The sequence below is a fragment of the Salmo salar genome, chromosome 14, assembly GCF_965601325.2.
Source record: "Salmo salar chromosome 14, fSalSal1, whole genome shotgun sequence".
Lineage (NCBI taxonomy): Eukaryota > Metazoa > Chordata > Actinopteri > Salmoniformes > Salmonidae > Salmo > Salmo salar.
The window spans coordinates 90,726,004-90,749,971 of NC_138304.1; the positions used below are offsets into that span (position 1 = coordinate 90,726,004).

Genomic DNA, 23,968 nt, shown 5'->3' on the forward strand with positions numbered 1-23,968 from the left:
GTTATGGGTTGAAGGTAACGAGACCAGGAAGTCGCCCCATTCCAACATTAACGCATATCAGAATCAAAAAAACATGTTGTGATTGGTAACTGATGCTTATGTGTAGGCTGGGAGAGTTCCAATGGGAGATGCAGCATATCACATCTCATTCTTTTAATAGCTACCATTGCATTGTTATAACAAAGAACATAGTAGCTAGTAAAGCCCTAGTTGTGTGTGCTGCTTGGCACTTACAGTTAGATCATTTTTGTATGTGGTCTTTTTTCCACATTAGCAGCACTATAAAGTTAATGTGCCTGTTTTTAGCAACTTCCCACAGGGAATCCCTAACTGACTTTCCCTTCCCTGTCAAGGACTCTTCTGAGTGGGGACAAGTCCCCACATTCCCCCAGGCTCCCAAGGCTCCTTCTAGGGAGAGTTTGAGGAGAGAACAGTACAGTACATCGCTAAAGGCTAATTGGTTTCCTTAGCATATGCGCTCATCTCCAAGGAGACAGCGTCTCGCTAGCGCGCTATGCTAGCTCTGTGGTGGGCAGGGAAGACAAGGAGGAAAGAGCAGGCTGTTTTTTTAGAGCTGCTTGTCTGGGCCGTGTGGAGAACTACTTTGGGGAGCGATGAAGTAGTGGTGGTGTACTTATGACTCTGTACGGCCCTGGCTGTGCGCTTGAATAAGAGTAGCTTGTCATACCCAAATGCTTCAGTGAGATCTTAGGCGCTCCCGAGTGGCGCAGTGGTCTAAGGCACTGCATCTCAGTGCAAGAGGCACTACAGTCCCTGGTTCGATTCCAGGCTGTATCACATCCGGCCGTGATTGTCCCATTTGGGCGGCACAATTGGCCTAGTGTCGTCCGGGTTTGGCCGGGATAGACCGTCATTGTAAATAAGATTTTGTTCTTAACTGACTTGCCTAGTTTAAAAAAAAATAATAACAATCTTCTAGCTCATTAAATTAATTTTTGCCTGGTAACATATATGTTATGATAGTAGCTCCTCTGGTTTTGGGGTATCTGGAATTGCTGTAGCTCATGGTATGTGGATCACGACCACTGGGGCTTGGCAATTAACATAGCAGAAGATTTCTCCCTTGCAATAGATTGCGCTGACTGTAGGCCTTACTGACAGACAAATGACCCAATAAGGTATAGTACAATCCCAGCTAACACAGGACATTCCTGTGACGTTCCCTAAAGGATATTTTTCATCTTTTTTTTTTTTTTAAATAACGTTGCCACAATGTTCTGAGAACCAACATTTGATAGCTAGGATATCTGTGCCTGTCTGGGACAATTGTATGATAACATTTGTAAATGTCAAACTGCGAGTGGTGGGGTTAAATGCTGTGAAAAGAGAGATTGTGGTGAAATGTTAATGTTTTTTTTAAAGACATTATGTGAAACAGCTGAGCTCTTGTGGCCCACTAGACCAGTGGGGTTTGGTGTTGTTTAAGATGAGTGAGGCTGATTATTTTTTATTTATTTATTTAAATGTAGGACCATGGCCTTATTTCTATTACAGCATATTGGATGACTGCTATTCATATTCCATTCACCCAGCTCAATGTAACATGGATAGGTTTAGGCTTCTAAACTCAGCAAAAAAAAACATCCCTTTTTCAGGACCCTATCTTTCAAAGATAGTCTTTCAAAATCCAAATATTTTCACAGATCTTCATTGTAAAGGGTTTGAACACTGTTTCCCATGCTTGTTCAATGAACCATAAACAATTAATGAACATGCACTTGTGGAACGGTCGTTAAGACACTAACAGCTTACAGACGGTAGGCAATTAAGGTCACAGTTATGAAAACTTAGGACACTAAAGAGGCCTTTCTACTGACTCTGAAAAACACCAAAAGAAAGATGCCCAGGGTCCCTGCTCATCTGTGTGAACGTGCCTTAAGCATGCTGCAAGGAGGCATGAGAACTGCAGATGTGACCAGGGCAATAAATTGCAATGTCCGTACTCTGAGACGCCTAAGACAGCGCTACAGGGAGACAGGACGGACAGCTGATCATCGGACTGAGCTTGTTGTCATTGCAGGCAATCTCAACACTGTGCGTTACAGGGAAGACATCCTCCTCCCTCATGTGGTACCCTTCCTGCAGGCTTCCTGCAGGCTCATCCTGACATGACCCTCCACCAGCAATACTGTTCGTTCTGTGCGTGATTTCCTGCAAGACAGGAATGTCAGTGTTCTGCCATGGCCAGCGACGAGCCCGGATCTCAATCCCATTGAGCACGTCTGGGACCTATTGGATTGGAGGGTGAGGGCTAGGGCCATTCCCCCCAGAAATGTCCGGGAACTTGCAGGTGCCTTGGTGGAAGAGTGTGGTAACATCTCACAGCAAGAACTGGTAACTCTGGTGCAGTCCATGAGGAGGAGATGCACTGCAGTACTTAATGCAGCTGGTGGCCACATCAGATACTGACTGTTACTTTTGATTTTGACCCCCCCCCCTCTTTGTTCAGGGACACATTATTCCATTTCTGTTAGTCACATGTCTGTGGAACTTGTTCAGTTTGTCTCAGTTGTTGAATCTTATGTTCATAAAAATATTTACACATGTTAAGTTTGCTGAAAATAAACGCAGTTGACAGTGAGAGGACGTTTCTTTTTTTGCTGAGTTTACATACGTGATACTCAAATTCTCCTTATATCCATCATGAGGTTGCTACAACCTAGCCTATGAATGAAAGTTTACAATGTAGATACACAGGTCAAGAGAAACATTTGAGTAATCAAGATGACAGACAGTGACACATTCAATACCGCCTTTGCAGACTCTTGCCTGCGTTTGGCTGATCTAGGCTGCAACCATTAATCCAACAGTTGCAAATTAGTTTCTAATGGACAAATTCTGGTATGTTTAGCCCCTTTTTGTTGAATTTGCTTCCGTTTAAGAAACGTTTTTCAACGGAATCAGCAGAATGAATAACCCTGAACACCCCTGATCACACGCAAACACAATTCACTTTCATAGCAGCCACATAAAAACATCATGATCACTTTTCTCATTGAATAATTCATTCTCGGATCTACTCGATCGCCTTCTCCTTTTCCTTTCGCTTGTGGACTTCAGTGCACAACACATCAGCTGTCTGTGACCAAGCTAAAAAAAAACTTTCCAAGCCAAACCATCATAACCATTAACCGTTACACACAGCCTACATCATTGTCACCATAATACCTAACATCATAGTCAATATAGCTACTTGAACTAATGCGGTAGTAAACCCGCTACAATCATGCAGTACAGTGTACAGTCAGCAAGCAGTTTAGCAGTTACACCTCCGGGCCCCTAGGGCAATACATTTATTCAAACCGAAAGCTTACCTTGACTTGGAAGAGTTCCAGTGTTGGATAGCCATAGCCAGCTAGCTAATGTAGGCATCCCTCTCGTTTGAGCCGGGTGTTTCAGTAGGCTAAACTAGCTAGCTGCATTCACTAGTTAAGTGAAAGTGAAAAAAAATACTAAATATAGCTCTCGCTCTCTCTCTTGCTTCTTTATTTTTGAAGAAATTAATTTGTTCAAAACTAACTATTGTATTTTTCTCTCGGAGTCAACTACTCACCACATTTTATGCACTGCAGTGCTAGCTAGCTGTAGCTTATGCTTTCAGTACTACATCCATTATCTGATCATTTGATTGGGTGGACAACATGTCAGTTCATGCTGCAAGAGCTCTGATAGGTTGGAGGACGTCCTCATCAGGAAGTTGTCATAATTACTGTGTAAGTTTATAGTAGGGGGAGAGAACCATGAGCCTCCTTGGGTTTTGTATTGAAGTCGATGTACCCAGAGGAGGACGGAAACTAGCTGTCCTCCAGCTCCACCATGGTGCTACCCTACATAGTGCTGTTAAGGCTACCGTAGACCTCCATTGCAAAACAGCGTGTTTTAATCAATTATTTGGTGACGTGAATATATTTAGTATCGTCTTATCTAAAAAGGTTAACTTTTTTATGTTTTACTATTTTTATCAAATTCACTGAGGAGCCTCCACTGCTGTAGACCTATCCCACTCATCTTTCTCTCTCTCTCTATCCCCCTCTTTTTCTCTTTCCCTTCTCCTTTTCGCTCTCCCTTCTCCCTGCATTTACTGTATCTCTTTGTAACCTTGTTGACATACCACTCTCTTCTTCATCTCTCTTTTCTCTCTTTCTCTCCCTCTTTGTCCTCCATCACACTCTCCATCTCTCTACTCTAACTGGTTTCTGTGTCCTTGACAGCTCCAGCTGTAGTAATACCAGAAGGGCCTGGTTAAATTTTTTTAATTCATTCAGAGAACCACAGTGGATCATGGCAGTTAGATCCAGTCACAACCTTAACAACCCTTTTTGTCCAGACCAGGCCTTCCTGGATATGTATAGACATATACTCAGAGGGCCACGTCAGTTCGCTTTGAATCTGAATCCAGGTAAAGATCTGCTAGAAAACAAACTTATTTGGACATCTGGCAAAAAATTAGAAGGGACTCGAGGGAGTGAAGCCTCTCTAACGTCTCATGTCCACCAGATGCATAAAGCATTTTTGTTCAGGCGGAACTCATTCTATGTCAATGGAGCAGTCCGCAACGCTACGTTGGGAATGTCGCGCTATGCTGCGGTGTGCTCTGTGTACCGAACACGTTAACTATTTTCAACTCGTTCGTTGCTTTACCGTGCAGTGGTACAAACGGAAGTTCACATGCGGACTCCAACTAGCTAACTTGTAGCTAGTTAAAAAGCGAAGCACACGTTCGTCAAGTATGGAAAATGCAGGCTAGACGTCCGGCAAACAAAACGCAGATGCATCTGGTGGACATCGGGCATAACCCTAGGGTGGGTTAAACAACTCTGACCCTGGTCAAACTAAGACATCAGCCCCCAACACGTGTGATGGGTGCAGTGAATCTGCTGTAAGCACCAGACCTTGATTCAAGTAATATTCGCCTTCTTTCAAATACTTTATCTTCGCTTGATTGAGCTTGCCTGGTGCAGTGGAACCAATGTAATAGTCCCAAAAGTGCAAACACGGCAACAATAACATTCCAGGCAGACTCAATCAAATGGTTAAAGTATTTGACAATCATTAAAGTACCATTTGAACCCAGGTCTGGTCATAAAGTTTACTGACACTGCCCAACTAAGACGTCAGTCCCAACACTTAGTTCATTGAGTCTGTAATGTTAAGATCCTGTCAGGGTTTGGCTCATTCAACCAGTTGTGCATAGAGTCTACTGCATCAGTGAGGCAAGAGGGCAGGCAGAGGTGGAAGAGAGAGTTTGGCTACGTCCCAAATGGTCACGTCCCAAATGGCCGCCTATTCCCTATATAGTGCACTGGGCCCTTGTCAAAAGTTGCGCACCGCATAGGGAATAGGGTGCCATTTGGGACGTAACCCTTGTGGTGGTGGGTAATCGTCATGGCTCCCTCTGCTCAGAGCTCTGACTTTTCCTTTCCAAAAATAATGATTGTTTCCTCAGCTAAAACCACAGCATTGGTTGGACTGAGACAACTGGTATTTACAGTGAATGAGCTTTTCAGGAGATGCACATTCTTTACTTGTAGTGACATGAATGGAATTTTGGTCATTGTGGTGTTAAGAATTCATTATGTGGTGAAGTGGCCATGTTTGAAGGGATTTGAATTTGAAAATACCTTACGTCACTCTTCCATTTATCTAGTTCTCCTTGAAAAGTTTTGGTGTCTTGCTCTATGTTTTATCCAGGCCTATGACTTGACACCACATCAGGGTAACTTTCAGTAGGGAAACGTTGTGGAATGTTGCAGATAGATGATACCTTTGTCACGCCCTGACCTTAGAGAGACGTTTTATTTCCTCTATTTTGGTTAGGTCAGGGTGTGATGTGGGGTGGGCATTCTATGTTGTGTATTTCTTTGTTTTGGCCGAGAATGGTTCCGAATCAGAGGCAGCTGTCTATCGTTGTCTCTGATTGGGAATCATACTTAGGCAGCCTTTTCCCCATCTGTGTTTGTGGGTAATTATTATTTCTGTGTGTTTTGTATGCGCCTCAGTTGCGTCACATTCTTTTCTGTTTACCTGTTTATTGTTTTGTTCGGTTTCACCTCAATAAAAGATGTGGAATTACAAGCACGCTGCGCTTTGGTTGATTTACGACAGGGAGTTTGAAGATAGCGAACGTGACAGAATTACCCACCACAAGAACAACAGGCAGCGTGCACCGACGGGGAAGACGAGGTGGACATGGGAGGACATCCTGGTCAGCAAAGGATCCTGGACGTGAGAGGAGATCCAGGCCGGAATGGATCGCCTCCCATGGGAACAGGTGGAAGCAGCAAGGGAGGAACAGTGACGAGATCGGGAGTCACGGCAACGACGGAAGCCCGAGAGGCAGCCTCAACATAGTTTTTTGGGGGGGGCACACGGGGAGATTGGCTGAATCAGGGTTGAGACCTGAGCCAACTCCCTGTGCTTACCGTGGGGAGCATGTGACCGGTCAGGCACCGTGTTATGCGGTGATGCGCGATGTATCTCCAGTGCGCATTCACAGCCTGGTGCGCTCGTTCCCGGCCCCCCGCATTTGCCGGGCTAGAGTGAGCATCCAGGACGGGTTGTGCCAGCTCTACGCTCGAGACTTCCGGTGCGCCCAGTATATCCTGTACCTGCCCCACACACCCGGCCTCCAGTGCGTCTCTCCAGCCTGGTACACCCTGTGCCTACTCCACGCACCCGGCCTCCAGTGCGTCTCTCCAGCCTGGTACGCCCTGTGGCAGCTCCACGTACCAGGCTGTCAGTACGTCTCCTCAGTCCGGTAAGACCCGTTCCGGCTCCACGTACTAAGCCTGTAGTGATGATCCATGACATGAAACCTCCAGTGATAATCCATGGCCCGGAGCCTCCAGTGATGATCCATGGCATGGAGCCTCCAGTGATGATCCATGGCATGAAGCCTCCAGTGATGGTCCATGGCATGAAGCCTCCAGTGATAATCCATGGCCCAGAGCCTCCAGTGATAATCCATGGCCCAGAGCCTCCAGTGATAATCCATGGCCCAGAGCCTCCAGTGATAATCCATGGTACGGAGCCTCCAGTGATAATCCATGGCCCAGAGCCTCCAGTGATAATCCATGGTACGGAGCCTCCAGTGATAATCCATGGCACGAAGCCTCAAGTGATGATCCATGGCGCGGAGTCTGCAGTGACGATCCATGGCGCGGAGTCTGCAGTGACGGTCCCCCTGTCCGGAGCCTCCAGCGACGTCCCCCTGTCCGGAGCCTCCAGCGACGTCCCCCTGTCCGGAGCCTCCAGCGACGTCCCCCTGTCCGGAGCCTCCAGCGGGGGTTCCCAGTTTGGAGCCTCCGGCGACGATCCATGGTTCGGTTCCACAAAAGCGGAGGGATCAGCGGGCGGAGCGGGGGCTACGGCCCAAACCGGAGCCGCCACCAAGGATAGATGCCCACCGGGACCCTCCCCTGTAGGTTCAGGTTTGCGGCCGGGAGTCCGCAAATTTGGGGGGGGGGGTACTTTTCACACCCTGACCTTAGAGACGTTTTATTTCCTCTATTTTGGTTAGGTCAGGGTGTGATGTGATGTGGGGTGGGCATTCTATGTTGTGTATTTCTTTGTTTTGGCCGAGTATGGTTCCTAATCAGAGGCAGCTGTCTATCATTGTCTCTGATTGGGAATCATGCTTAGGCAGCCTTTTCCCCACCTGTGTTTGTGGGTAATTATTATTTCTGCGTGTGTTTTGAGTGCGCCTCAGTTGCGTCACGTTCTTTTCTGTTTACCTGTTTATTGTTTTGTTTGGTTTCACCTCAATAAAAGATGTGGAATTACAAGCACGCTGCGCTTTGGTTGATTTACGACAGGGAGTTTGAAGATAGCGAACGTGACAACCTTATTCTACATGTCAGAGGCATCTTTGTTCTACATACTATATGTCTATATCTGAACATTTCCCACCGTTGTGCCATGCTGAATGTGGCCCAGTACATGTAGTTGTAAAGTATAGCTGTGAATGTGACACATTGTTTTTCAGGTTGAGGTAACTTCCTGTGTGCAAGGCCTTCAGTCTCCTTCCACTTCTCGGATTCGTTTGTCTCATCTTTGAATTTTGCCGCTTTTTTTACCCGTCTGTGTCGCTACAGACCTGTTTCCTCTTCTCTAGACAAACGCCTACTTCCTCCTCCTGTTAACCTCTCTCTAATTCTTGCTTTTGCTATTTTTCCGTGCTCAAGGCAAGGCACTGTGAAGTTTAGTTTAAAAGCCTTGATTCTGTGACTGCTGGACCCATAAGGATTTTTGTTGTATTTGTGGCTAGCTAATGTTAGTGTAATTCATTTTTTGTTTAGTTTTGTTGTTGTGGATTTGAAAGAAGACTTGTTGGAGGCAGGACCAGCAGGTTGAACTCACTAGCTGGTTGTCGTCAAGGTTTCCGGGTGAGTCCTCTGTCTTCTCTTCTTGTTGTGTACTGTACTCACTGCTCAGGCTGGAAAGGGGTGCATTGGGCCGAAGGGTGTGGCCCTAATTTCAGGGCTCTTTTCCTTTGCCCTCCTCACCCTCTGTGTCCTCTAACCCCATGGGCATAGACCCGGTTCAGACCATAGAATTAGAATAACTATACATCACAATACTAGGTCAGCCATTCTGAGTTAACCCATGAGTTAAAAAAAGATATGCCATTTAGCAAAGCTTTTATCCAAAGTGACTAGTCATGTGTGCATACATTTTACACAAAGGGCCCCCCAGGAATTGAAACCCACTATCCTAGCGTTGCAAGCGCCATGCTCTACCAACGGAGCTACAGTCAAATTGCCATGGTCAGAGGTTCTACTCATTCTTCATCTATGGTTCAGACATAAGGGTAGAGAGATGAGATGGTGAATAAGCATAGTCTGGTTAGCCCTGACAGGTCAGCTATTGCAGGGTTTCCCAACACTCTCCTCGCCCCCCCCCCAACCGCCCCCCCCCCCCCCCCCCCCCCCAGGGTAATGTTGCAGGTGAGGAGAGTGCTGGGCATGAAGTGCTGGGCATATTATTGTTTTGACAAGCATTGTCTGAATTAGACCCACAGAATAATACCTGCGGAGGAGCGGCTTCTATGAAGGAACTTTGAAAGTCTTTGAACTTCAAAGAGTTGGTTTAACATTGGACCAGAGCTAGCCCTTAACCATGACTCAGTTCCATTACATTGCACATAATGCTGCCTAGAGGTTGAGATCTAGACCAGAGCCAACTAACAAGCCGGGTTGGGGAGTAATGGATTACATGTAATCAGTTACATGTGAGAGATTACAACAAAAAAACGGTAACTGTAATCTGTTATGCTACCAGCAAAAATATTGTAATCAGATTACAGATACTTGTGAAAAAACTAGATGATTACTTTGAGGATTACTTTTCAAAATCTTTGACACTTCTCTGTTTTCTCAATGACGTTCAAGTCAGCATTTAAAAAAGGTACAAGTAGGGCAGGTAGCCTACATACACACACACTGGCAAGGATTTTCAGCTGTCAGGCATTCAGACACTGGAATACATTTTTGAGTGACAGTGAGGGCTTTGTTAGTGACTCTCTTTGTTACACTCTTTCACTCCAGTGTTTAATTGGTATATTGTAATTACTTCGCCACTATGGCCTATTTATTGCCTTACCTCCCTTATCTTACCTCATTTGCACACACTGTATATAGACTTTTTTCTACTGTATTATTGACTGTATGTTTGTTTATTCCATGTGTAACTCTGTGTTGTTGTATGTGTCGAACTGCTTTCTTTGCTTTATCTTGGCCAGGTCGCAATTGTAAATGAGAACTTGTTCTCAACTGGCCTACCTGGTTAAATAAAGGTGAAATATATATATATATTTTTTTTAAGTGGTGATTTGGCGAACCCTTTTGGTTTCACTGATTTGGGTTCACTGTTTATTACAATCTTGGGAGGAATATTCAAATCTAAGCCTTGAGGTCCGCATTACTGCTGTTTTTCCTCTTCTACCTGATAATGAATTGCACCCACCTGGTGTCCCAGGTATAAATCAGTCCTTGATAACAGGGGAAGAATACAAATCAGCAGTGGATCTGGCTTCGACGTCCAGCCTTACCCTTTAGATCTAAACCCCGAATCACTCCCCTCACTTACACATCTACAAAACTACCAGGAGTATAGTCTACAAGATGTTTCAGTGTTTTAGCAACACGGGCTTAGAGAATTGCTGTCCCCTCAGCAGGCGTGTTGTGTACTTCGGTGGAGTGACTCCAGTGCTGTTAATTGCTGTGAGAGTTGTTGTCAGCCCTCTGGCACAGACTTCTGACAGGATATCCTGCTTGCTGCACCAGAAACAAGGGCATGTTTGTGAAACAAAGCGGCCTGCTGAGATGGAGACAGTTAGTATTACTATAGTAGCCTGCTGAGACGGAGACAGTTAGTATTACTGTAGTAGCCTGCTGAGACGGAGACAGTTAGTATTACTGTAGTAGCCTGCTGAGATGGAGACAGTTAGTATTACTGTAGTAGCCTGCTGAGACGGAGACAGTTAGTATTACTGTAGTAGCCTGCTGAGACGGAGACGGTTAGTATTACTGTAGTAGCCTGCTGAGATGGAGACAGTTAGTATTACTATAGTAGCCTGCTGAGACAGTTAGTATTACTGTAGTAGCCTGCTGAGACGGAGACAGTTAGTATTACTGTAGTATCCTGCTGAAACGGAAATAGTTAGTATTAGTATTACTGTAGTAGCCTGCTGAGATGGAGACTATTAGTATTACTGTAGTAGCCTGTTGAGATGGAGACAGTTAGTATTAGTATTACTGTAGTAGCCTGCTGAGATGGAGACAGTTAGTATTAGTATTACTATAGTAGCCTGCTGAGACAGAGACAGTATTAGTATTACTGTAGTAGCCAGCTGAGACAGAGTAGTCACAACACACTGACATTAATGGCATAGTTGGATTGTGTGGGGAGGGGTTGGGGCGGTGTGTGTGTGTGTGTGTGTGTGTGTGTGTGCCTGTGCCGACTATCTTTAGAAATCTGGGTGTGACTAAGAGATGCTCTGTGAGAGAGAATTTTGAATGAGGATTTTTTAAATAATTGACAATTTCTCCACAGGGTTTTTGTGAAGTTCAACTTTGAATTTGATGCCTGTGTCACTCAAAACATGGCTGTTCTGTTCCCTTTTCTTACCGTTCTGCCACGTTTCCCCCACTCTTCCTATTTCTCTTCTTCTTTCATTGTTTTGTCCACCAGTGTCTACCACCCAGCTGAAACTCTGATAGAGGTATGTGGGCACAGTTTCACAGGGCAAAGAGAAGCAATCTCATTTTCAATGAGCTCTTACCGGGCTTTTTCCTATAGGAACTGTGGGTGGTTCTGTGTGAATACAAACTACAGGTGTGTGTTACAGGCTAAAACATTCATACATGAATTAATGATTATCCTCCTCCACAGAGGGTAGGGGAGGCCTTTTAGACTGGTGACGGCAGGGGCGGATTGAGACTGGTGACGGCAGGGGCGGATTGAGACTGGTGACAGCAGGGGCGGATTGAGACTGGTGACGGCAGGGGCGGATTGAGACTGGTGACGGCAGGGGCGGATTGAGTCTGGTGACGGCAAGGGCGGATTGAGACTGGTGACGGCAAGGGCGGATTGAGACTGGTGACGGCAGGGGCGGATTGAGACTGGTGACGGCAGGGGCGGATTGAGACTGGTGACGGCAGGGGCGGATTGAGTCTGGTGACGACAGGGGCGGATTGAGACTGGTGCGGCAGGGGCGGATTGGCCATCTGGTGTGCTGGACAAGATGTGCTGGACTGTTTTTTTTTTAGTTGGTTGGGCTGGTTGAAATTTACACAAAAATATATTTTTTCCCCAAAAAATGAAAAAGGGGAAAATGGCCAGCCAGCGGCACATCGGCCTGTTAAGATTTTTATAAAGATTTTTGCAATTTCTCTTAAATATTAATATACAATGAGCTGATCAATTGGCAAGGCCAGCTGGCCTGGTTTTCTGATGGGCTGAGCTGAGGTCACGCAAACTCTCATTCAAATTCAAACCTGGCATCAGCAAAGAGACCTGTTCCGACTCTGTCATCAGTTAGACAGACAAGATCATAGATCATAAAAAACTGAAAGGGTGGGTGCCTATAAACATAGAAAGGGAACATTCTACATTGTCACCTCACTCAAAACGTCCTATTTTGGGGGCGTCTAAAACCATAATTTGGTCAAACAGTAAAGTGCATTATCCTCCATGATTCCTCTAATGAAAGTGTGCGCCCTGCCCCTGGATCTGTATTAGAGGTCGACCGATTATGACGCCAATACCTATTATTGGAGGACCAAAAAAGCCGATACGGATTAATCGGACGATTATTTTATATATATATTTTTTTTGTAATAATATATACATATTTTTTTGTTTGTTTGTAATAATGACAATTAAAACAGTACTGAATGAACAATTTTATTTTAACTTAATATAATACATCAATAAAATCTATTTAGTCTCAAATAAATAATGAAACATGTTCTATTTGGTTTAAATAATGCAAAAACAAAGTGTTGGAGAAGAAAGTAAAAGTGCAATATGTGCCATGTAAAAAAGCTAAAGTTGAAGTTCCTTGCTCAGAACATGAGAACATATGAAAGCTGAGAACATATGAAAGCTGGTGGTTCCTTTTAACATGTGTCTTCAATATTCCCAGGTAAGAAGTTTTAGGTTGTAGTTGTTATTATAGAATTATTTCTCTCTATACCATTTGTATTTCATATACCTTTGACTATTGGATGTTCTAACAGGTACTTTAGTATTGCCAGCCAAATCTCGGGAGTTGATAGGCTTGAAGTCATAAACAGCGCAATGCTTGAAGCATTGCGAAGAGCTGCTGGCAAACGCAGTAAAGTGCTGTTTGAATGAATGCTTACGAGCGTGCTGCTGCCCACCACAGCGCAGTCAGACTGCTCTATCAAATACGAGCCTTAGGTCATTAATATGGTCAAATCCGGAAACTATCATTTCGAAAACAAATGTTTATTCTTTCAATGAAATACGGAACCGTTCCGTATTTTATCTAACGGGTGGCATCCCTAAGTCTAAATATTCCTGTTACATTGCACAACCTTCAATGTTATGTCATAATTATGTACAATTCTGGCAAATTAATTTGCAACAAGCCAGGCGGCCCAAACTGTTGCATATACCCTGACTCTGCGTGCAATGAACGCAAGAGAAGTGACATAATTTCCCTAGTTTAATATCGCCTGCTAACATGAATTTCTTTGAACTAAATATGCAGGTTTAAAAATATATACTTCTGTGTATTGATTTTAAGAAAGGCATTGATGTTTATGGTTCGGTACATTCATGCAAAGATTGCTTTTTTCGCAAATGAGCTTTTGTTAAATCATCCCCCGTTTGACGAAGTTGGCTGTCTTTGTTAGGAAGAAATAGTCTTCACACTGTTCGCAACGAGCCAGGCAGCCCAAACTGCTGCATATACCCTGACTCTGTTGCACAGAACGCAAGAGAAGAGACACAATTTCCCTAGTTAAAAGAAATTCATGTTAGCAGGCAATATTAACTAAATATGCAGGTTTAAAAATATATACTTGTGTATTGATTTTAAGAAAGGTGTTGATGTTTATGGTTAGGTACACATTGGTGTAACGACAGTGCTTTTATCGCGAATGCGCTTGTTAAATCACCCGTTTGGCGAAGGAGGCTGTGATTCAATGATAAATTAACAGGCAACGCATCGATTATATGCAACACAGGACAAGCTAGATAAACTAGTAATATCATCAACCATGTGTAATTAACTACTGATTATGTTAAGATTGATTTTTTTTTTTTTATAAGATACGTTTAATGCTAGCTAGCATCTTACCTTGGCTCCTTGCTGCACTCGCATAACAAGTAGTCAGCCTGCCACGCAGTCTCCCCGTGGAGTGCAATGTAATCGGCCATGATCCGTGTCCAAAAATGCCAATTACCAATTGTTATGAAAACTTGAAATCGGCCCCAATTAATCGGCCATTCCAATTAATCGGTCGACCTCTAATCTGTATCACTAGGGCCTGCTGCTGTAATGAGCGAGCCACTCCCCTTTCCCCCCATGCGCTTAAGAGAAGAACATTTCTGATCATATAACATTTAAAAATCCAATTAGGGGAAAAAACAGCAAGGCCTCAGCTTTTTGTAGGTAAAATTGTTATTTCTCAACACTCAATATTCAGCTCAATAGCCAATATTTTACAACCAAGATATTTGATATGGCTTTGAGATATGGAACGGTGCATGGGAAAAATGCGCTCCGGCCTTTGCCAGGGCATAGGTCTCATGGGTAGTAGCCTAATCTGTGTTTTTTAGGACATAAAATGTACTGTTTGATGAAGACATAGCTACTAGCAGTGGGTATTATATTTAGAGTTAGCGATCTAGTGTGTTTTGATGTTTTGGAGTTTCCACTTCCTCAGTTGTTGAACTGAAGTAGAGGTGCACATAAAGATGTATAATCTCTCTATTGAACCCCCCCAAAATTGGGACATTCTGGAGTCCTAGTTTGACCAGTAAAATATAGCAACTATAGTCTACTGTAATTGTCAACCCAACATTCATGACAATCACTGGATTAGGTTGCACAAAATATATTGAGTATGAATTCCTGCTTGGATGTGTTAGGTGAAATGTCTTATTTTTGAATGCCTCAGTATTCTATTTTTGACACTTCTTTAATAAATCACTTTGAGTTACTTTATAAGATGATTACTCATGATTTGGTGGATGGTGCCACACACTGTAGAAGTTAGTGGCACCAGTGTCACCAGGGGAAAATCTTAGTCTGGACAGTACTAATAGACAATTAGGGTAGGTGTTGATTCAGGGGAACACATACAGTCACGTCCATAAGTATTTGGACAGTGACACAATTTACATCATTTTGGCTCTGTACGCCACCACAATTGATTTGAAAGGAAACAATCAAGATGTGCTTAAAGTGTAGACTTTCATCTTTAATTTAAGGGTTTTGTCAAAATTATTGTATGAACCATGTAGGAATTACAACCATTTGTATACATAGCCCCCCCCCCCCCAATTTTAGTGGCTCAAAAGTAATTGAACATATTAACATAATCAAAAAATACATTCTGAGTTTTAATACTTGGTTGAAAATCAAATCAAAAGTTATTAGTCACATGTGCCGAATACAACAGGTGTAGACCTTACAGTGAAATGCTTACTTACGAGCCCCTAACCGACAGTGCAGTATCAAAAAATACGGATAAGAATAACAGATAAAAGTAACAAGTAATTAAAGAGCAGCAGTAGAAAATAATAAATAACAATATACAGAGGGGTGCCGGTACAGAGTCAATGTGTGGGGGCACTGGTTAGTCGAGGTAGTATGTACATGTAGGTAGAGTTAATTAAAGTGACTATGCATAGATGACAACAGATAGTGGCAGTGGTGTGTAGAGGGGAGGGGGCAATGCGAATAGTCTGGGTAGCCATTTGACTAGATGTTCAGGAGTCTTATGGCTTGGGGGTAGAAGCTGTTTAGAAGCCTCTTGGACCTAGTCAATGACTGCCTGAAGTCTGGAACACATAGACATCACCAGATGCTGGGTTTCTTCCCTGGTGATGCTCTGCCAGGCCTTTACTGCAGCTGTCAGTTCCTGCTTGTTCTTGGGGCGTTTTGCCTTCAGCAAGTGAAATGCATGCTCAATTGGATTCAGGTCAGGTGATTGACTTGGCCATTGCAGAACATTCCAATTCTTTGCCTTTAAAGTATTGGGTTGCTTTCGCAGTATGCTTCGGGTCATTGTCCATCTGCACTGTGAAGCGCTGTCCAATGAGTTTTGAAGCATTTGGCTGAATCTGAGCAGATAATATAGCCCGTAGCACTTCAGAATTTATCCTGCTGCTTTTGTCAGCAGTCAGTCACGTCATCAATAAATACAAGGGAACCAGTTCCATTGGCCACGCCATAACACTACCTCCACCATGCTTCACAGATGAGGTATTTGTATTTATTATGGATCCCCATTAGCTGCTGCCAAGGCTACTCTTCCTGGGGTCTGGCAAAAATGAAGGCAGTTATACAATTTAAAAAACATGACAATATATTCATTACAGAATTTACAACACACTGTGTGCCCACAGGCCCATACTCCACTACCTCATATCAACAATGCAAAATCCATGTGTACGTGTGTGTATAGTGCGTATGTTATCATGGATGTACAGTTGAAGTCGGAAGTTTACATACACTTAGGTTGGAGTCATTAAAACTCGTTTTTCAACCACTCCACAAATTTCTTGTCAACAAACTATAGTTTTGGCAAGTCGGTTAGGACATCTACTTCGTGCATGACACAAGTAATTTTTCCAATAATTGTTTACAAACAGATTATTTCACTTATAATTCACTGTATCACAATTCCAGTGGGTCAGAAGTTTACATACACTAAGTTGACTGTGCCTTTAAACAGCTTGGAAAATTCTAGAAAATGATGTCATGGCTTTAGAAGCTTCTGATAGGCTAATTGACATCATTTGAGTCAATTGGAGGTGTACCTGTGGATGTATTACCTTCAAACTCAGTGCCTCTTTGCTTGACATCATGGGAAAATCTAAAGTAATCAGCCAAGACCTCAGAAAAATAATTGTAGATCTCCACAAGTGTGGTTCGTCCTTGGGAGCAATTTCCAAATGCCTGAAGGTACCATGTTCATCTCTACAAACAATAGTACGCAAGTATAAACACCATGGGACCACGCAGCCGTCATACCGCTTAGGAAGGAGACATGTTCTGTCTCCTAGAGATGAACGTACTTTGGTGCGAATCAATCCCAGAACAACGGCAAAGGACCTTGTGAAGATGCTGGAGGAAACGGGTACAAAAGTATTTATATCCACAGTAAAACGAGTCCTATATCGGCATAACCTGAAAGGCCACTCAGCATGGAAGAAGCCACTGCTCCAAAACCACCATAAAAAAGCCAGACTACGGTTTGCAACTGCACATGGGGACAAAGATGGTACCTTTTGGAGAAATGTCCTCTGGTCTGATGATACAAAAATAGAACTGTTTGGCCATAATGTCCACCGTTATGTTTGGAGGACAAAGGGGGAGGCTTGCAAGCCGAAGAACACCATCCCAACCGTGAAGCACGGGGGTGGCAGCATCATGTTGTGGGTGTGATTTTCTGCAGGACGGACTGGTGCACTTCACAAAATAGATGGCATCGTGAGGAAGGAAAATTATGTGGATATATTGAAGCAACCTCTCAAGACATCAGTCAGGAAGTAAAAGCTTGGTTGCAAATGGGTCTTCCAAATGGGCAATGACCCCAAGCATACTTCCAAAGTTGTGGCAAAATGGCTTAAGGACAACAAAGTCAATGTATTGGAGTGGCCATCACAAAGCCCTGACCTCAATCCTATAGAAAATCTGTGGGCAGAACTGAAAAAGCGTGTGCGAGCAAGGAGGCCTACGAACCTGACTCAGTTACACCCGCTCTGTCAGGAGGAATGGGCTAAAATTCACCCAACTTGTTGTGGGAAGCTTGTGGAAGGCTACCTGAAAAGTTTGACCCAAGTTAAACAATTTAAATGCAATGCTAACAAATACTAATTGAGTGTATGTAAACTTCTGTCCCACTGAGAATGTGATGAAAGAAATAAAAGCTGAAATAAATAATTCTCTCCACTGTTATTCTGACATTTCACATTCTTAAAATAAAGTGGTGATCCTAACTGACCTAAGACAGGGAATTTTTACTCTGATTAAATGTCAGGAATTGTGAAAACTGAGTATAAATGTATTTGGCTAAGGTGTATGTAAACTTCCAACTTCAACTGTATGTATGTATGTGTCTGTGCCTGTTACTTCACAGTCCCTGCTGTTCCATAAGGTGTTTTTTTTACCTGCTTTTTAAATCTGATTCTACTGCTGCATCAGTTACCTGATGTGGAATAGAGTTCCATGTAGTCATGACTCTATATAGTACTGTGCGCCTCCCATAGTCTGTTCTGGACAATGAAGAGGCCTCTGGTGGCATACCTTGTGGGGTATGCATGGGTCCAAGCTGTGTGCTAGAATTTTAAACAGACAGCTCAGTACCTTCAGCTTGTCAACATCTCTTCCACTTTGAGCCATGAGAGATGGACATGCATGTCATTAATGTTAGCTCTCCGTGTATTTTTAAGGACCAGCCGTGCTGCCCTGTTCTGAGCCTTCTGCAATTTTCCCAAGTCCCTGTTTGTGGCACCTGACCACACGACTGAACAGTAGTCCAGGTGCAACGAAACCTGGGCCTGTAGGACCTGCCTTGTTGATAGTGTTGTTAAGAAGGCGGAGCAGCGCTTTATTATAGACAGACCTCTCACCATCTTAGCTTCTGTTGTATCAATATGTTTTGACCATGACAGTTTACAATCCAGGGTCACTCCAAGCTGTTTAGTCACCTCAACTTGCTCAATTTCCACATTATTCATTACGAGATGTAGTTGAGGTTTATGGTTTAGTGAATGATTTGTCCCAAGTACAATGCTTTTAGTTTTGGAAATATTTAGGACTAAGTTATTCCTTGCTACCCATTCTGAAACTAACTACAGCTTTTTGTTTCAGTTATTTCAGTTGATGTAGTAGCTAACGTGTATAGTGTTGAGTCATCCGTATACATAGACACACTGGCCTTACTCAAAGCCAGTGGCATGTTGTTAGTAAAGATTGAAAAAAGGAAAGGGCCTAAGCAGCTACCCTGGGGAATTCCTGATTCTAATTGGATTATATTTGAGAGGCTTCCATTAAAGAACACCCTCTGTGTTCTGTTAGACAAGTAACTATTTATCCACATTATAGCGGAGGGAGGGGGGGGGGTAAACCCATAACACAAGTCTTTTCCAGCAGCAGACTATGATCGATAATGTCAAAAGCTGCACTGACGTCTAACAAGACAGCCCCCACAATCATTTTATCATCAATTTCTCTCAGCCAATCATCAGTCATTTGTGTAAGTGCATGCTTGTTGAGTGTCATTCCCTATATGCATGCTGAAATTCTGTTGTCAATTTGTTTACTGTGAAACAGCATTGTATCTTGTCAAACACATTTTTTCCCCCAGAAGTTTACTAAGGGTTGGTAACGGACTGATTGGTCGGCTATTTGAGCCAGTAAAGGGAGCTTTACTATTCTTGGGTAGAGGAATGACTTTAGCTTCCCTCCAGGCCTGAGGGCACACACTTTCTGGTAGGCTTAAATTGAAGATGTGGCAATATCTTCTATTATTATCCTCAGTAATTTTCCATCCAGATTGTCAGACCCCGGTGGCTTGTCATTGTCTATTAACAATCATCTTTTCACCTCTTCCACAGTCACATTACGGAATTCAAAAGTACAATTCTTGTCTTTCATAATTTGGTCAGATATACTTGGATGTGTAGTGTCAGTGTTTGTTGCTGGCATGTCATCCCTAAGTTTGTTTATCTTGCCAATGGAAAAAGTCATTAAAGTAGTTGGCAATATCAGTGGGTTTTATGATAAATGAGCCATCTGATTCAATGAATGATGGCTCCAAGTTGGCTTTTTTCCCAAAAATGTCATTTAAGGTCCTCCAAAGCTTTTAACTATCATTATTTATATCATTTATCTTTGTTTCATAGTATAGTTTATTTTTATTTAGCTTCGTCACATGATTTCTTAATTTGCAGTATGTTAGCCTGGGCTGACAGACTTATTTGCCATACTTTTTGCCTCATCCCTCTCAACCATACAAAGAGGTGGTATGCTTCGGATCATGAGCAGTTCCTTCCGTTCTCCATACTTTTCTCTTCCCATCCTTCTGGTACAAGTTGATCTTTGTCTCATCTGTCCATAGGATGTTGTTCCAGAACTGTAAAGTTTTTTTTTAGATGTTTTTTGGCAAACTCTTATCTGGTCTTCCTGATTTTGAGGCTTACCAATGGTTTACGTATTTACATTTACATTTTAGTCATTTAGCAGACGCTTTTATCCAGAGCGACTTACAGTAGTGAATGCATAGATTTCATACATTTTTTTTCCCCCCCGTACTGGTCCCCCGTGGGAATCGAACCCACAACCCTGGCGTTGCAAACACCATGCTCTACCAACTGAGCCACATGGGACACGTGTTGTGTATTGTGGTAAACCCTCTGTATTTACTCTGGTGAAGTCTTCTCTTGACGCAGATTTTGTTGACTTTGACGCAGATACGCCTACCTCCTGGAGGGTGTTTTTGATCTGGCCAACTGTTGTGAAGGGGTTTTTCTTCACCAGGGAAAGAATTCTTCTGTCATCCACCACAGTTTTCCCGTGGTCTTCCGGGCATTTTGGTGTTCCTGAGCTCACCATTGTGTTCTTTTTAAGAATGTACCAAATAGTTTATTTGGCCACACGTAATGTTTTTGCTATCTCTCTGATGGGTTTGTTTTGATTTCTCAGCCTAATGATTGCTTTCTTCACTGGCAGTGAGAGCTCTTTGGACTTCATATTGAGGGTTGACAGCAACCGATTCCAGATGCAAATGCCACACTTGAAATCAACTCTAGACCTTTTTTCTGCTTACTTGTAAATTAACTAATGAGGGAATGACACACACACCTGACCATGGAACAGCTGTGCAGCCAATTGTCCAGTTGCTTTTGGTCCCTTAAAAAGGTGGGGACCACATATAAAAAGTGCTATAATTCCTACACCGTTCACCCGATTTGGATGTAAATACCCTCCTATTCATTATTTCATTTCAACTCCAATATGCTGTGGTAGACAGCTAAAATAAGAATAACTTGGTGTCCAAATATGTATGGACCTGACTCTATATATGACTGGCACTAATTTTCAAAGTCATTAGCTTGGCTTTTATAAAGTGTAAGGCTTAAGCAGAACAAAAGCAGCACAGAAGATGCTGAGAGATAGACAGCACAACAGGGAGGCAAACATAAATGCTAGATCAGAGACAGTCTCCAGATTGAGACAACTCACCACTATAACTGTGTCTCTGTCTGGAGATTCAACTCACCACTATGACTGTGTACCTCCAGACAGATACAACTCACCCCTATAACTGTGTCTCTGTCTAGAGATACAACTCACCCCTACAACTGTGTACCTCCAGACAGAGACAGTCATAGTGCTGAGTTGTCTCCAGATAGAGACACAGTCATAGTGGTGAGTTGTACCCCCAGACAGAGACACAGTCATAAGGGTGAGTTGTACCCCCAGACAGAGACACAGTTATAGGGGTGAGTTGTATCCCCAGACAGAGACACAGTTATAGGGGTGAGTTGTACCTCCAGACAGAGACAGTCGTAGTGGTGAGTTGTACCTCCAGACAGAGACAGTCATAGTGCTGAGTTGTCTCCAGATAGAGACACAGTCATAGTGGTGAGTTGTATCTCCAGACAGAGACACAGTTATAGGGGTGAGTTGTACCTCCAGACAGAGACAGTCGTAGGGGTGAGTTGTACCCCCAGACAGAGACACAGTCATGGGGGTGAGTTGTACCCCCAGACAGAGACACAGTTATAGGGGTGAGTTGTACCCCCAGACAGAGCACAGTTATAGGGGTGAGTTGTACCCCCAGACAGAGACACAGTTATAGGGGTGAGTTGTATCCCCAGACAGAGACACAGTCATAGGGGTGAGTTGTACCTCCAGACAGAAACAGTCATAGTGATGAGTTGTCTCCAGATAGAGACACAGTCATAGGGGTGAGTTGTATCCCCAGACAGAGACACAGTTAAAGGGGTGAGTTGTACCTCCAGACAGAGACAGTCATAGTGATGAGTTGTCTCTAGATAGAGACACAGTCATAGTGGTGAGTTGTCTCCAGATAGAGACACAGTCATAAGGGTGAGTTGTCTCCAGATAGAGACACAGTCATAGTGGTGAGTTGTCTCCAGATAGAGACACAGTCATAGGGGTGAGTTGTATCTCCAGAGACACAGTTAAAGGGGTGAGTTGTACCTCCAGACAGAGACACAGTCATAGTGGTGAGTTGTCTCCAGATAGAGACACAGTCATAGTGGTGAGTTGTACCTCCAGACAGAGACACAGTCATAGTGGTGAGTTGTACCTCCAGATAGAGACACAGTCATAGTGGTGAGTTGTCTCCAGATAGAGACACAGTCATAGGGGTGAGTTGTCTCCAGATAGAGACACAGTCATAGTGGTGAGTTGTACCTCCAGACAGAGACACAGTCATAGTGGTGAGTTGTACCTCCAGATAGAGACACAGTCATAGGGGTGAGTTGTATCTCCAGAGACACAGTTATAGTGGTGAGTTGTACCAGTGGTGTTTTTACATATTGTATTGGTTTTAAACATGAACTGTTTTAAAAAAAGAAATGCTGTACTGTCAATGTTGTGCTGCTGCTTGTGTCTAAATCAGAGGTGTAGTGTGCGTGCGTGGTTGGTGGCCGGCCAGCCGGGGGGTGGGAGGATGGTGGGGTGCAGTGATGTGGGCTGGTGTGGATAAAATGCCAGGCCAAATTCTTGTCCCAGTACGCCCCTGGGGCCGGGTGTCTTGGGTGTGTTTGTGTGTGACACTCCCCCAGGGTGCCTGAAAGGACACTGAAAGTAGGGCTGGGTGATATATCGAATTAATTTGATTAATTGGAATTTATGTTTTTGCGAGATATTCCAAATGCCTCCCATGAATCAAGTTTTTAAAATTATTATTATTATAGTTTTTTTTGTAAGCATTTGTCCGCTTGTTCTCATGTATTTTTGGTGTCGTGTCCTTCACTCCTCCGTGCTGTGTGAGCCTTACCATTTACACCAAAAATCTGTATATATTGACGAGATGCACGTCACTGCCCTAACAAAGGAAGTCGTTGTCCCAAATGCGGGACACAGGCGACAAGCTTAGGTCCAAAATAAACCTATAGAAACTCATTGGCCTTATTTTGGACATTGTAGAATCAAAACTATGAAATAACACATATGGAATCATGTAGTAACCAAAAAAGTGTTAAACAAAATATATTTCAGATTCTTCAAAGTAGCCACCCTTTGCCTTGATGACAGCTTTGCACACTCTTAGCATTCTCTCAACCAGCTTCACCTGGAATGCTTTTCCAACAGTCTTGAAGGAGTTGTTGGCTGCTTTTCCTTAGCTCTGCGGTCCAACTCATCCCTGACCATCTCAATTGGTTTGAGGTCGGGGTATTGTGGAGGCCAAGTCATCTGATGCAGCACTCCATCACTCTGCTTCTTGGTCAAATAGACCTTACACAGCCTGGAGGTGTGTTGGGTCATTGTCCTGTTGAAAAACAAATGATAGTCCCACTAAGCGCAAACCAGATGGGATGGCGTATTGCTGCAGAATGCTGTTGTAGCCATGCTGGTTAAGTGTGCCTTGAATTCTAAATAAATCACAGACAGTGTCACCAGCAAAGCACTCCTACACCATCACACCTCCTCCTCCATGCTTCACGGTGGGAACCACACATGCGGAGATCATACAAATCTCAGATTTGGACTCATCAGACCAAAGGACAGATTTCCACTGGTCTAATGTCTTCTGCTTGTGTTTCTTGGCCCAAGGAAGTCTCTTCTTCTTATTGGTGTCCTTTAGTAGTTGTTTCTTTGCAGCAATTTGACCAGGAAGGCCTGATTCACACAGCCTCTTCTGAAGAGTTGATGTTACTTGAACACTGAAGAATTTATTTGGGCTGCAATTTCTGAGGCTGGTAACTCTAATGGACTTGTCCTCTGTAGCAGAAGTAACTCTTTGTCTTCCTTTCCTGTGTCTTCCTTTCCTGTGGCGGTCCTCATGAGAGCCAGTTTCATCATAGCGCTTGATGGTTTTTGCGACTGCACTTGAAGACACTTCCAAAGTTCTTGACATTTTCCATATTGACTGACCTTCATGTCTTAAAGTAAATATGCACTGTCATTTCTCTTTTTGCTTATTTGAGCTATTCTTGCTATAATATGGACTTGGTCTTTTACCAAATAGGGATATCTCCTGTATACCAC

General features: G+C 43.5%; 1 protein-coding gene across 6 annotated transcripts in view; it reads left to right on the forward strand.

Annotated features, from left to right (window-relative positions):
- The window catches only part of LOC106570440 (engulfment and cell motility protein 1), a 201,828-nt gene that overhangs the window by 49,556 nt on the left and 128,304 nt on the right, over window positions 1-23,968 (forward strand). For 4 of the 6 annotated variants that reach the window (XM_045694887.2, XM_045694890.2, XM_045694889.2 and 1 more), the window contains exon 1: window positions 8,141-8,405. The exons of the other annotated variants lie outside the window; for them this stretch is intronic. The gene's annotated coding sequence lies outside the window, so the exon portion shown is untranslated. Of the gene's footprint in view, window positions 1-8,140; window positions 8,406-23,968 lie in introns of those variants that run through there. 6 annotated transcript variants of the gene reach the window in all.